This window comes from Saccoglossus kowalevskii, chromosome 8 (genome assembly GCF_978046115.1).
Source record: "Saccoglossus kowalevskii chromosome 8, keSacKowa6.1, whole genome shotgun sequence".
In the NCBI taxonomy this organism is placed as follows: domain Eukaryota; kingdom Metazoa; phylum Hemichordata; class Enteropneusta; family Harrimaniidae; genus Saccoglossus; species Saccoglossus kowalevskii.
In genome coordinates this window covers 20,384,354-20,397,944 of record NC_140648.1, presented here as the reverse complement: position 1 = coordinate 20,397,944, position 13,591 = coordinate 20,384,354, and positions in this window count along the sequence as shown.

Genomic DNA, 13,591 nt, shown 5'->3' with positions numbered 1-13,591 from the left:
ACTTGCAGCAATGTTCGTAAAGCTAAACTGTTTGAACTTGTTGAGTTAGCAAACGAGTTAAATGTTCGCCAAGAGTCAAACAATCGTCGTCGTACTGTAAAACACGAGTCGACGATAACTCTGGTAGATCCGTGTAACGTAAAAACTTGGCAAAAAAAACTTTATACTTTGCCTTTGTGTTAAATAGCTGATATGTTCGCATATTTGTTGCATCGAAGTGACTGGACAACAGCCAGACTGAAAGAATATCGACTTATTAATGGTTACTTACTTCATAATTTCCGTAAAGCTTCATCATGTGCAGAATACAGAATTTAATTTCATTATGGCAGAGTGTATTCGGCAATGATCCATGAAGGAAAATCCTTACAAGCCATAGTTTATTATTAAATCAAACTCTAAAATAGTTTCTGGTGTTTGTAACTGTGTAGTGTAAGTTTGATTTAATATTTTATTCACCAGGCGATCAGCAAATGCAGTTATCATAAATGGACACACGTTTTTTTCCTTCCGTAGTTATTTTAACTTCAACTTCGCAAAAAATGCCATCATAAGGATTCTGAACAAGAAGATCGATGTGGGAATCGGCAACGAGCGAATTTTTCATCAAATCCGGCTCAATGTTTTTGTTTGCGCTCGTCTCGGGAAGCTGACAGAGTCTTCGTTTTTCAATCGATGTATAACTGCGGTTGAAAGACGGCTGTCTCCAGTTATTGAACTAAAAAAATACTGGCGCAGGATGGAAAATGCCGTGAACAAACCCGGGAATATAGTTTGGCGTCCACTCAGATTCCCGACGACACATTCGAATCCACTGGCGTTGAAGTGTTGATTTCTTGGACGAAAGAAATGTATGAAAAGTTACGCCTTTCATCTCAGGATATTTCGCTGTTTTTTTCTTTTTAATCGAACCCAAGGAATAGTCTGGGGCATTACAATGCCAGTTAACCATTTTGACCAATTCTTGCAAAACGTTTGTAAAAAATAAGACTTCGGCAACAGTAACTACTAGTATATTGCTTACAGCAGACGCCGCTCAAATTTCAACCCCACCACGAACGTTGAACGGACTGTCATCCGGGTACTTTGAGAACGCCCTCTATCGAATTTCGTGAGAAAAATAGTAACTCGGAAATTAGGAATTTGCAATGGTTCATGAGAACCATTAGAGCAAATAAAATGGGTCTTCGTTGGTCCGGATAAACAACATTCCGAAAAGATATCATGCATTGCACAGTGAAAGTCGAATTCATATAATGACAATGCCGTTTCTTTCATGTCTAAAAATGCAACATAATAAGTAAAATCTTTATCTAGTAACTCATCTTGGTTTATTATTATTTAATGCACTTTTTTGACTTTTTGTTGTGTTGTTTATCAAGAATTATGTGTGATAAGAACGTACGGCATTTACATGATTTGATATTCCACCGACTCAATAGTGGGAATTTGATAAGTTGGTACAAACGGGTGAATGCTCGGTCAATCGGTGAGTGCTTGCATGCTTGTTTATTGTATACGCGATGTAGGTTGGTTGTTGGTTCGTTGGATAGCAAACTGGTTGGTTGGCTAGCAAGTTAGCTGGCTGGTTGACTGACTGGTTGGTGAGTTAGTTGGTTGGTTGGTTGGTTGGTTAACTAGCTGGTGGACTGGTTCTTTGGATGACTGACTGATTTTTTAACTGGCTAGTTGGTTGGATGCTGGGTTGGTTGGTTCACCGGTTGTTTAGTTGGTTTTGATAATTAGATAGTTTGATAGTTTAGATAGTTCACTGGTCGATCCATTGTCTAGCTGGGTAATCGGTTGGTCGGTAGAATTTGTCCAGTTCACTGATTAAAATGGTGCACTGGCTGGCTGGTTGATTGCTTGGTTGGCTGGTTCACTGACCGGATTACTGGCTGATTGGTTGGTTTACCTTCTTTTTAACTGAATGGTGCACTAGTTGGCTGGTTGATTGGCATACACTGGTATTTGGTTAGTTGATTAGTATGGGTTAGTATGGGTTAGTATAACACCCCACATTAATATATTGTTAGTTGATTAGCACTGACTGGTATATATTCATTTGCTTAACATACATAAGTGTATGGTTATTTGATTACCATACGTTAGCGGTTGATTGTGGTGTGGTGAGTTGATTATGAATCGAAACAGTTGCGCATGCGCATGATACGGACTATTTAATCAGAAACATGTGAATACCATTGGTTGTGCAATAACGTTTCAAAACATTACTCTGTTAGTTTTTCTAAATTAAATGTTGTAAAGTATCTGTATTGCTTCATTAAAGGGAGAATTTGCCAAATTGTTTTTTTTTTACAAATGCTTATTTAAATGAGGTATACCACAAGATAAAATCATTTAATGGACAAAAACTGAAATTCCACAGAGCGTAAATGGTTTGTAGGTTGGTTCAACACGCAATATAAATCTAGTTAATTTGACAATTTCATCAAGACACACCATTATACAGTGTAAATAAGATGATAAGTATTACAGTAATATAAAACAGCTATCAGTGTCACGATCCAAATAGTGCAATATAAAAACGCACTTATTTACATTGTTGACTGTAGGTGGCGCTTTCAAGTTAAAGTTTTTATACAAATGTTCATACAATAATGAGTTACAAAGTCTAACGACAACGCAGCCAATACATTATCAAAAGTATTATACAATTTTAATTAATATACGAATTTGCCCAATAATTTTTTTTATTTTCTGACAACACAATAGTATTTTGTTCTCAGTATATTGTTAGTACATGGAGTATAGCTTTGCCACACATTAGTATTTGACTAGAAACCTCATAATATATGCCAATGTATTTTTAAATCACACTAGCATTTTGATGAATGGGTGATAGTATTTTGTAGATTGTATATACTAGTATATTGTTACCACGCACCAGTATTTTGTTAGTTGGTTGTTGGTAAATACTAGTATGTTGTTACCACACATTGGTATATAGGTAGCCGGATGTTGGTATAAAAAGTCTAGTATATTGATACATACAGTTTTTTGTTAGTTGGTTATTAGCATATGCCAGTATACTTTCCCCACACAATAGTGTTGTGTTAGCCGGAAGTTGGTAGATACTAGTGTATTGTTAACACGCAGTACTAGTTTGTTAGTCAGTTGTTAGTATATACTAGTATATTTTTAACACACATTAGTATATTAGTATTGTGTTGGTCACTTTTTAATATATACTAGTATTTTGCTAACACACAAAATAGTATCATGTTAGTCGGATGTTAGTAGATACTAGTATTTTGTTAGTGGAGTCTTAGTATGATACTGATATATTCTTACCACACTTTGGTATTTTGTAAGTAGGTTGTTAGTACATATTAGTATATTGTTACCACACATTAGTATATTAGTATTTTGTTAGTAGGTTGCTAGTATATACTAGTATATTGTTATCACACATTAGTATATTAGTATTTTGTTAGTAGGTGCTAGTATATACTAGTATATTGTTATCACACATTAGTATATTAGTATTATGTTAGTAAGTTGTTAGTGTATACTAGTATATTGTTTTCACACACAAGTATATTAGTGATTTGTTAGTCGGTTAGTGGTACATACTAGTATATTGTTATCACACATTAGTATACTAGTATTTTGTTATTTTGTGGTTATTAGGTTGTTAGTATATACTAGTATATTGTTATCACCCTTTAGTATATTAGCATTCTGTTAGTAGGTTGTTAGTAGTTTGTTAGTAGGTTGTTAGTATATACTGGTATGTTGTTTTCAAACATTAGTATACTAGTATTTTGTTAGTAGGTTGTTAGTAGTTTGTGAGTAATTGTTAGTATATACTAATATATTGTTATCACACATTAGTATATCAGTATTTGTTAGTCAGTTGGTAGTATATACTAGTATATTGTTATCACACATTAGTATTGTGTTAGTAGGTTGTTAGTATATACTAGTATCTTGTTATCACACATTAGTATATTAGTATTTTGTTAGTCAGTTGGTAGTATATACTAGTATATTGTTACCACACATTAGTATTGTGTTAGTAGGTTGTTAGTATATACTAGTATCTTGTTTTCACACATTAGTATACTAGTATTTTGTTAGTCTGTTGTTAGTAGATACTAGTATATTGTTATCCCACTTTAGTATTTTGTTAGTAGGTTGTTAGTATATTGTTATCACACACTAGTATTTTAGTATTTTGTTAGCTGGTTGTTAGTAGCTTGTTAGTGGGTTGTTAGTATATACTAGGATATTGTTATCACACATTAGTATATTGGTATTTGTTAGTCTGTTGGTAGTATATACTAGTATATTGTTACCACACATTAGTATTGTGTTAGTAGGTTGTTAGTATATACTAGTATCTTGTTTTCACACATTAGTATACTAGTATTTTGTTAGTCTGTTGTTAGTAGATACTAGTATATTGTTATCCCACTTTAGTATTTTGTTAGTAGGTTGTTAGTATATTGTTATCACACACTAGTATTTTAGTATTTTGTTAGCTGGTTGTTAGTAGCTTGTTAGTGGGTTGTTAGTATATACTAGGATATTGTTATCACACATTAGTATATTAGTATTTGTTAGTAGGTTGTTAGTAATACTGGTATATGGTTAGCACACATTAGTATATAAGTATTTTGTTAGTCTGTTGGTGGTATATACTCGTATTGTGTTACCACACGTTAGTATTTTGTTAGTAGATTGTTGGTATATACTAGTATATTGTTTGCCCACATTCGTATATCAGTATTTTGTTTGTCCGTAGGTAGTATATACTAGTTTATTTTTACCACACCTTAGCATTTGTTAGTATGTTGTTAGTATATACTAGTATATTGTTATCACACTTTAGTATGTTGTTAGTATATACTAGTATATTGTTACCACACCTTAGAATTTTGTTAGTAGGTTGTTAGTCTATACTAGTATAATGTTATCACACATTAGTATTTTGTTAGTAGGTTGTTAGTATATAATAGTATATTGTTATCACACATTAGTATTTTGTTAATAGGTTGTTAGTATATACTAGTATATTGTTATCACACATTAGTATATCAGTATTTGTTAGTCAGTTGGTAGAATATACTAGTATTTTTTACCACACATTAGTATTTTGTTAGTATGTTGTTAGTATATACTAGTATATTGTTATCACACAAGTATATTAGTATTTTGTTAGTCGGTCGGTAGTACATACTAGTATATTGTTATCACACATTAGTATTGTGTTAGTAGGTTGGTAGTATATACTAGTATATTGTCACACACATTAGTATTCCGTTAGTAGGATGTTGGTATAAAACGTTTAGTATATTGATACATACAGTTTTTTGTTAGTTGGTTACTAGCATATGCCAGTATATTTTTACCACACAATAGTGTTGTGTTAGCCGGAAGTTGGCAGATACTAGTGTATTGTTAACACGCAGCACTAGTTTGTTAGTCAGTTGTTAGTATATACTAGTATATTTTTAACACACATTAGTATATTAGTATTTTGTTAGTAGGTTGCTAGTATATACTAGTATATTGTTAGCACACATAAGGATATTAGTATTGTGTTTGACTGTTGGTGGTATATACTCGTATTGTGTTACCACACGTTAGTATTTTGTTAGTAGATTGTTGGTATATACTAGTATATTGTTTGCCCACATTTGTATATCAGTATTTTGTTAGTCCGTAGGTAGTATATACTAGTTTGTTTTTACCACACCTTAGCATCTGTTAGTATGTTGTTAGTAGTTAGTATTTACTAGTATATTGTTATCACACTTTAGTATGTTGTTAGTATATACTAGTATCTTGTTATCGCACATTAGTATATCAGTATTTGTTAGTCTGTTGGTAGTATACACTAGTATATTGTTATCACACATTAGTATTGTGTTAGTAGGATGTTAGTATATACTAGTATCTTGTTATCGCACATTAGTATATCAGTATTTGTTAGTCAGTTGGTAGTATATACTAGTATAATGTTATCACACATTAGTATTTTGTTAGTAGGTTGTTAGTATATACTAGTATCTTGTTATCACACATTAGTATATCAGTATTTGTTAGTCAGTTGGTAGTATATGCTAGTATATTGTTATCACACATTAGTATTGTGTTAGTAGGTTGTTAGTATATACTAGTATATTGCTATCACACATTAGTATATCAGTATTTGTTAGTCTGTTGGTAGTATATACTAGTATATTGTTATCACACCTTAGTATTTTGTTAGTAGGTTGTTAGTATATACTAGTACAATGTTATCACACATTAGTATTTTGTAAGTAGGTTGTTAGTATATACTAGTATATTGTTATCACACATTAGTATATCAGTATTTGTTAGTCAGTTGGTAGTATATACTAGTATATTGTTATCACACATTAGTATTTTGTTAGTAGGTTGTTAGTAGGTTGTTAGTATATACTAGTACAATGTTATCACACATTAGTATTTTGTTAGTAGGTTGTTAGTATATACTAGTATATTGTTATCACACATTAGTATATCAGTATTTGTTAGTCAGTTGGTAGTATATACTAGTATATTGTTATCACACATTAGTATTTTGTCAGTAGGTTGTTAGTAGGTTGTTAGTATATACTAGTATATTGTTTTCAAACAATAGTATGTTAGTATGTTGTTAGTAGGTTGTTAGTACATACTAGTTTATTGTTATCACACTTTGGTATACTATCATTTTGTTAGCTGGTTGTTAGTAGTTTGTTAGTAGGTTGTTAGTATATATTAGTATATTGTTTTCACACATTAGTATATTAGTATTTGTTAGTCGGTTGGTAGTATATACTAGTATATTTTTACCACACATAAGCATCTTGTTAGTATGTTGTTAATATATACTAGTATATTGTTAACACTTTGGTATTTTGTTAGTCAGTCGGTAGTATATACTAGTATATTGTTATCACACATTAGTATTGTGTTAGTAGGTTGTTGGTATATACTAGTATATTGTTTTCACAGATTAGTATAACAGTATTTTGTTAGTCGGTAGGTAGTATATACTAGTGTACTGTTACAACACATTAGGATTTTGTTAGTATGTTGTTAGTATATACTAGTATGTTGTTATCACACATTAGTATTGTGTTAGTAGGTTGGTAGTATATACTAGTATATTGTTATCACACATTAGTATATTAGTATTTGTTAGTCTGTTGGTAGTATATACTAGTATATTGCCACCACACCTTAGTATTTTGTTAGTAGGTTGTTGGTATATACTAGTACAATGTTATCACACATAAGTATTGTGTTAGTAGGTTGTTAGTATATACTAGTATATTGCTATCACACGTTAGTATATCAGTATGTGTTAGTCTGTTGGTAGTATATACTAGTATATTGTTACCACACCTTAGTATTTTGTTAGTAGGTTGTTAGTATATACTAGTACAATGTTATCACACATTAGTATTTTGTTAGTAGGTTGTTAGTATATACAAGTATATTGTTATCACACATTAGTATATCAGTATTTGTTAGTCAGTTGGTAGTATATACTAGTATACTGTTATCACACATTAGTATTTTGTTAGTAGGTTGTTAGTAGGTTGTTAGTATATACTAGTATATTGTTTTCAAACAATAGTATGTTAGTATGTTGTTAGTAGGTTGTTAGTACATACTAGTATATTGTTTTCACACTTTGGTACACTATCATTTTGTTAGCTGGTTGTTAGTAGTTTGTTAGTAGATTGTTAGTATATATTAGTATATTGTTTTCACACATTAGTATATTAGTATTTGTTAGTCGGTTGGTAGTATATACTCGTATATTTTTACCATATATCAGTATTTTGTTAGTAGTTTGTTAGTATATACTGGTATATTGTTTTCAAACAATAGTATATTAGTATTTTGTTAGTAGGTTGCTAGTAGTTTGTGAGTAGGTTGTTAGTATATACTAGTATATTGTTATCACACATTAGTATTTTAGTATTTTGTTAGTTAGTTGGTAGTATATGCTTGTATATTGATATCACACATTAGTATTTTGTTAGTAGGCTGTTAGTATATACTAGTATATTGTTACCACACATAAGCATCTTGTTAGTATGTTGTTAATATATACTAGTATATTGTTAACACTTTGGTATTTTGTTAGTCAGTCGTTAGTATATACTAGTTTATTGTTATCACACATTAGTGTTGTGTTAGTAGGTTGTTGGTATATACTAGTATATTGTTTTCACATATTAGTATAACAGTATTTTGTTAGTCGGTAGGTAGTATATACTAGTGTACTGTTACAACACATTAGGATTTTGTTAGTATGTTGTTAGTATATACTAGTATATTGTTATCACACATTAGTATTGTGTTAGTAGGTTGTTAGTATATACTAGTATCTTGTTATCACATATTAGTATATTAGTATTTTGTTAGTCAGTTGGTAGTATATACTAGTATATTGTTATCACACATTAGTATATTAATATTTGTTAGTCTGTTGGTAGTATATACTAGTATATTGTCACCACACCTTAGTATTTTGTTAGTAGGTTGTTAGTATATACTAGTACAATGTTATCACACATTAGTATTTTGTTAGTAGGTTGTTAGTATATACTAGTATATTGTTATCACACATTAGTATATCAGTATTTGTTAGTCAGTTGGTAGTATATACTAGTATATTGTTATTACACATTAGTATTTTGTTAGTAGGTTGTTAGTATATACTAGTATATTGTTTTCAAACAATAGTATGTTAGTATGTTGTTAGTAGGTTGTTAGTACATACTAGTATATTGATATCACACATTAGTATTTTGTTAGTAGGCTGTTAGTATATACTAGTATATTGTTACCACACATATACATCTTGTTAGTAAGTTGTTAATATATACTAGTATATTGTTAACACTTTGGTATTTTGTTAGTCAGTCGGTAGTATATACTAGTATATTGTTATCACACATTAGTATTGTGTTAGTAGGTTGTTGGTATATACTAGTATATTGTTTTCACATATTAGTATAACAGTATTTTGTTAGTCGGTAGGTAGTATATACTAGTGTACTGTTACAACACATTAGGATTTTGTTAGTATGTTGTTAGTATATACTAGTATATTGTTATCACACATTAGTATTGTGTTAGTAGGTTGTTAGTATATACTAGTATCTTGTTATCACATATTAGTATATTAGTATTTTGTTAGTCAGTTGGTAGTATATACTAGTATATTGTTATCACACTTTGGTATACTATCATTTTGTTAGCTGGTTGTTAGTAGTTTGTTAGTAGGTTGTTAGTATATATTAGTATATTGTTTTCACACATTAGTATATTAGTATTTGTTAGTCGGTTGGTAGTATATACTAGTATATTTTTACCACACATCAGCATCTTGTTAGTAGTTTGTTAGTATATACTGGTATATTGTTTTCAAACAATAGTATGTTAGTATTTTGTTAGTAGGTTGCTAGTAGTTTGTGAGTAGGTTGTTAGTATATACTAGTATATTGTTACCACACATTAGTATATCAGTATTTGTTAGTCAGTTGGTAGTATATACTAGTATATTGTTATCACACATTAGTATTTTGTTAGTAGGTTGTTAGTAGGTTGTTAGTATATACTAGTACAATGTTATCACACATTAGTATTTTGTTAGTAGGTTGTTAGTATATACTAGTATATTGTTATCACACATTAGTATATCAGTATTTGTTAGTCAGTTGGTAGTATATACTAGTATATTGTTATCACACATTAGTATTTTGTCAGTAGGTTGTTAGTAGGTTGTTAGTATATACTAGTATATTGTTTTCAAACAATAGTATGTTAGTATGTTGTTAGTAGGTTGTTAGTACATACTAGTTTATTGTTATCACACTTTGGTATACTATCATTTTGTTAGCTGGTTGTTAGTAGTTTGTTAGTAGGTTGTTAGTATATATTAGTATATTGTTTTCACACATTAGTATATTAGTATTTGTTAGTCGGTTGGTAGTATATACTAGTATATTTTTACCACACATAAGCATCTTGTTAGTATGTTGTTAATATATACTAGTATATTGTTAACACTTTGGTATTTTGTTAGTCAGTCGGTAGTATATACTAGTATATTGTTATCACACATTAGTATTGTGTTAGTAGGTTTTTGGTATATACTAGTATATTGTTTTCACAGATTAGTATAACAGTATTTTGTTAGTCGGTAGGTAGTATATACTAGTGTACTGTTACAACACATTAGGATTTTGTTAGTATGTTGTTAGTATATACTAGTATGTTGTTATCACACATTAGTATTGTGTTAGTAGGTTGTTAGTATATACTAGTATATTGTTATCACACATTAGTATATTAGTATTTGTTAGTCTGTTGGTAGTATATACTAGTATATTGTCACCACACCTTAGTATTTTGTTAGTAGGTTGTTGGTATATACTAGTACAATGTTATCACACATAAGTATTGTGTTAGTAGGTTGTTAGTATATACTAGTATATTGCTATCACACATTAGTATATCAGTATGTGTTAGTCTGTTGGTAGTATATACTAGTATATTGTTACCACACCTTAGTATTTTGTTAGTAGGTTGTTAGTATATACTAGTACAATGTTATCACACATTAGTATTTTGTTAGTAGGTTGTTAGTATATACAAGTATATTGTTATCACACATTAGTATATCAGTATTTGTTAGTCAGTTGGTAGTATATACTAGTATACTGTTATCACACATTAGTATTTTGTTAGTAGGTTGTTAGTAGGTTGTTAGTATATACTAGTATATTGTTTTCAAACAATAGTATGTTAGTATGTTGTTAGTAGGTTGTTAGTACATACTAGTATATTGTTTTCACACTTTGGTACACTATCATTTTTTTAGCTGGTTGTTAGTAGTTTGTTAGTAGATTGTTAGTATATATTAGTATATTGTTTTCACACATTAGTATATTAGTATTTGTTAGTCGGTTGGTAGTATATACTCGTATATTTTTACCACATATCAGTATTTTGTTAGTAGTTTGTTAGTATATACTGGTATATTGTTTTCAAACAATAGTATATTAGTATTTTGTTAGTAGGTTGCTAGTAGTTTGTGAGTAGGTTGTTAGTATATACTAGTATATTGTTATCACACATTAGTATTTTAGTATTTTGTTAGTTAGTTGGTAGTATATGCTTGTATATTGATATCACACATTAGTATTTTGTTAGTAGGCTGTTAGTATATACTAGTATATTGTTACCACACATAAGCATCTTGTTAGTATGTTGTTAATATATACTAGTATATTGTTAACACTTTGGTATTTTGTTAGTCAGTCGTTAGTATATACTAGTTTATTGTTATCACACATTAGTATTGTGTTAGTAGGTTGTTGGTATATACTAGTATATTGTTTTCACATATTAGTATAACAGTATTTTGTTAGTCGGTAGGTAGTATATACTAGTGTACTGTTACAACACATTAGGATTTTGTTAGTATGTTGTTAGTATATACTAGTATATTGTTATCACACATTAGTATTGTGTTAGTAGGTTGTTAGTATATACTAGTATCTTGTTATCACATATTAGTATATTAGTATTTTGTTAGTCAGTTGGTAGTATATACTAGTATATTGTTATCACACATTAGTATATTAATATTTGTTAGTCTGTTGGTAGTATATACTAGTATATTGTCACCACACCTTAGTATTTTGTTAGTAGGTTGTTAGTATATACTAGTACAATGTTATCACACATTAGTATTTTGTTAGTAGGTTGTTAGTATATACTAGTATATTGTTATCACACATTAGTATATCAGTATTTGTTAGTCAGTTGGTAGTATATACTAGTATATTGTTATTACACATTAGTATTTTGTTAGTAGGTTGTTAGTATATACTAGTATATTGTTTTCAAACAATAGTATGTTAGTATGTTGTTAGTAGGTTGTTAGTACATACTAGTATATTGATATCACACATTAGTATTTTGTTAGTAGGCTGTTAGTATATACTAGTATATTGTTACCACACATATACATCTTGTTAGTAAGTTGTTAATATATACTAGTATATTGTTAACACTTTGGTATTTTGTTAGTCAGTCGGTAGTATATACTAGTATATTGTTATCACACATTAGTATTGTGTTAGTAGGTTGTTGGTATATACTAGTATATTGTTTTCACATATTAGTATAACAGTATTTTGTTAGTCGGTAGGTAGTATATACTAGTGTACTGTTACAACACATTAGGATTTTGTTAGTATGTTGTTAGTATATACTAGTATATTGTTATCACACATTAGTATTGTGTTAGTAGGTTGTTAGTATATACTAGTATCTTGTTATCACATATTAGTATATTAGTATTTTGTTAGTCAGTTGGTAGTATATACTAGTATATTGTTATCACACTTTGGTATACTATCATTTTGTTAGCTGGTTGTTAGTAGTTTGTTAGTAGGTTGTTAGTATATATTAGTATATTGTTTTCACACATTAGTATATTAGTATTTGTTAGTCGGTTGGTAGTATATACTAGTATATTTTTACCACACATCAGCATCTTGTTAGTAGTTTGTTAGTATATACTGGTATATTGTTTTCAAACAATAGTATGTTAGTATTTTGTTAGTAGGTTGCTAGTAGTTTGTGAGTAGGTTGTTAGTATATACTAGTATATTGTTACCACACATTAGTATATCAGTATTTGTTAGTCAGTTGGTAGTATATACTAGTATATTGTTATCACACATTAGTATTTTGTTAGTAGGTTGTTAGTAGGTTGTTAGTATATACTAGTACAATGTTATCACACATTAGTATTTTGTTAGTAGGTTGTTAGTATATACTAGTATATTGTTATCACACATTAGTATATCAGTATTTGTTAGTCAGTTGGTAGTATATACTAGTATATTGTTATCACACATTAGTATTTTGTCAGTAGGTTGTTAGTAGGTTGTTAGTATATACTAGTATATTGTTTTCAAACAATAGTATGTTAGTATGTTGTTAGTAGGTTGTTAGTACATACTAGTTTATTGTTATCACACTTTGGTATACTATCATTTTGTTAGCTGGTTGTTAGTAGTTTGTTAGTAGGTTGTTAGTATATATTAGTATATTGTTTTCACACATTAGTATATTAGTATTTGTTAGTCGGTTGGTAGTATATACTAGTATATTTTTACCACACATAAGCATCTTGTTAGTATGTTGTTAATATATACTAGTATATTGTTAACACTTTGGTATTTTGTTAGTCAGTCGGTAGTATATACTAGTATATTGTTATCACACATTAGTATTGTGTTAGTAGGTTTTTGGTATATACTAGTATATTGTTTTCACAGATTAGTATAACAGTATTTTGTTAGTCGGTAGGTAGTATATACTAGTGTACTGTTACAACACATTAGGATTTTGTTAGTATGTTGTTAGTATATACTAGTATGTTGTTATCACACATTAGTATTGTGTTAGTAGGTTGTTAGTATATACTAGTATATTGTTATCACACATTAGTATATTAGTATTTGTTAGTCTGTTGGTAGTATATACTAGTATATTGTTACCACACCTTAGTATT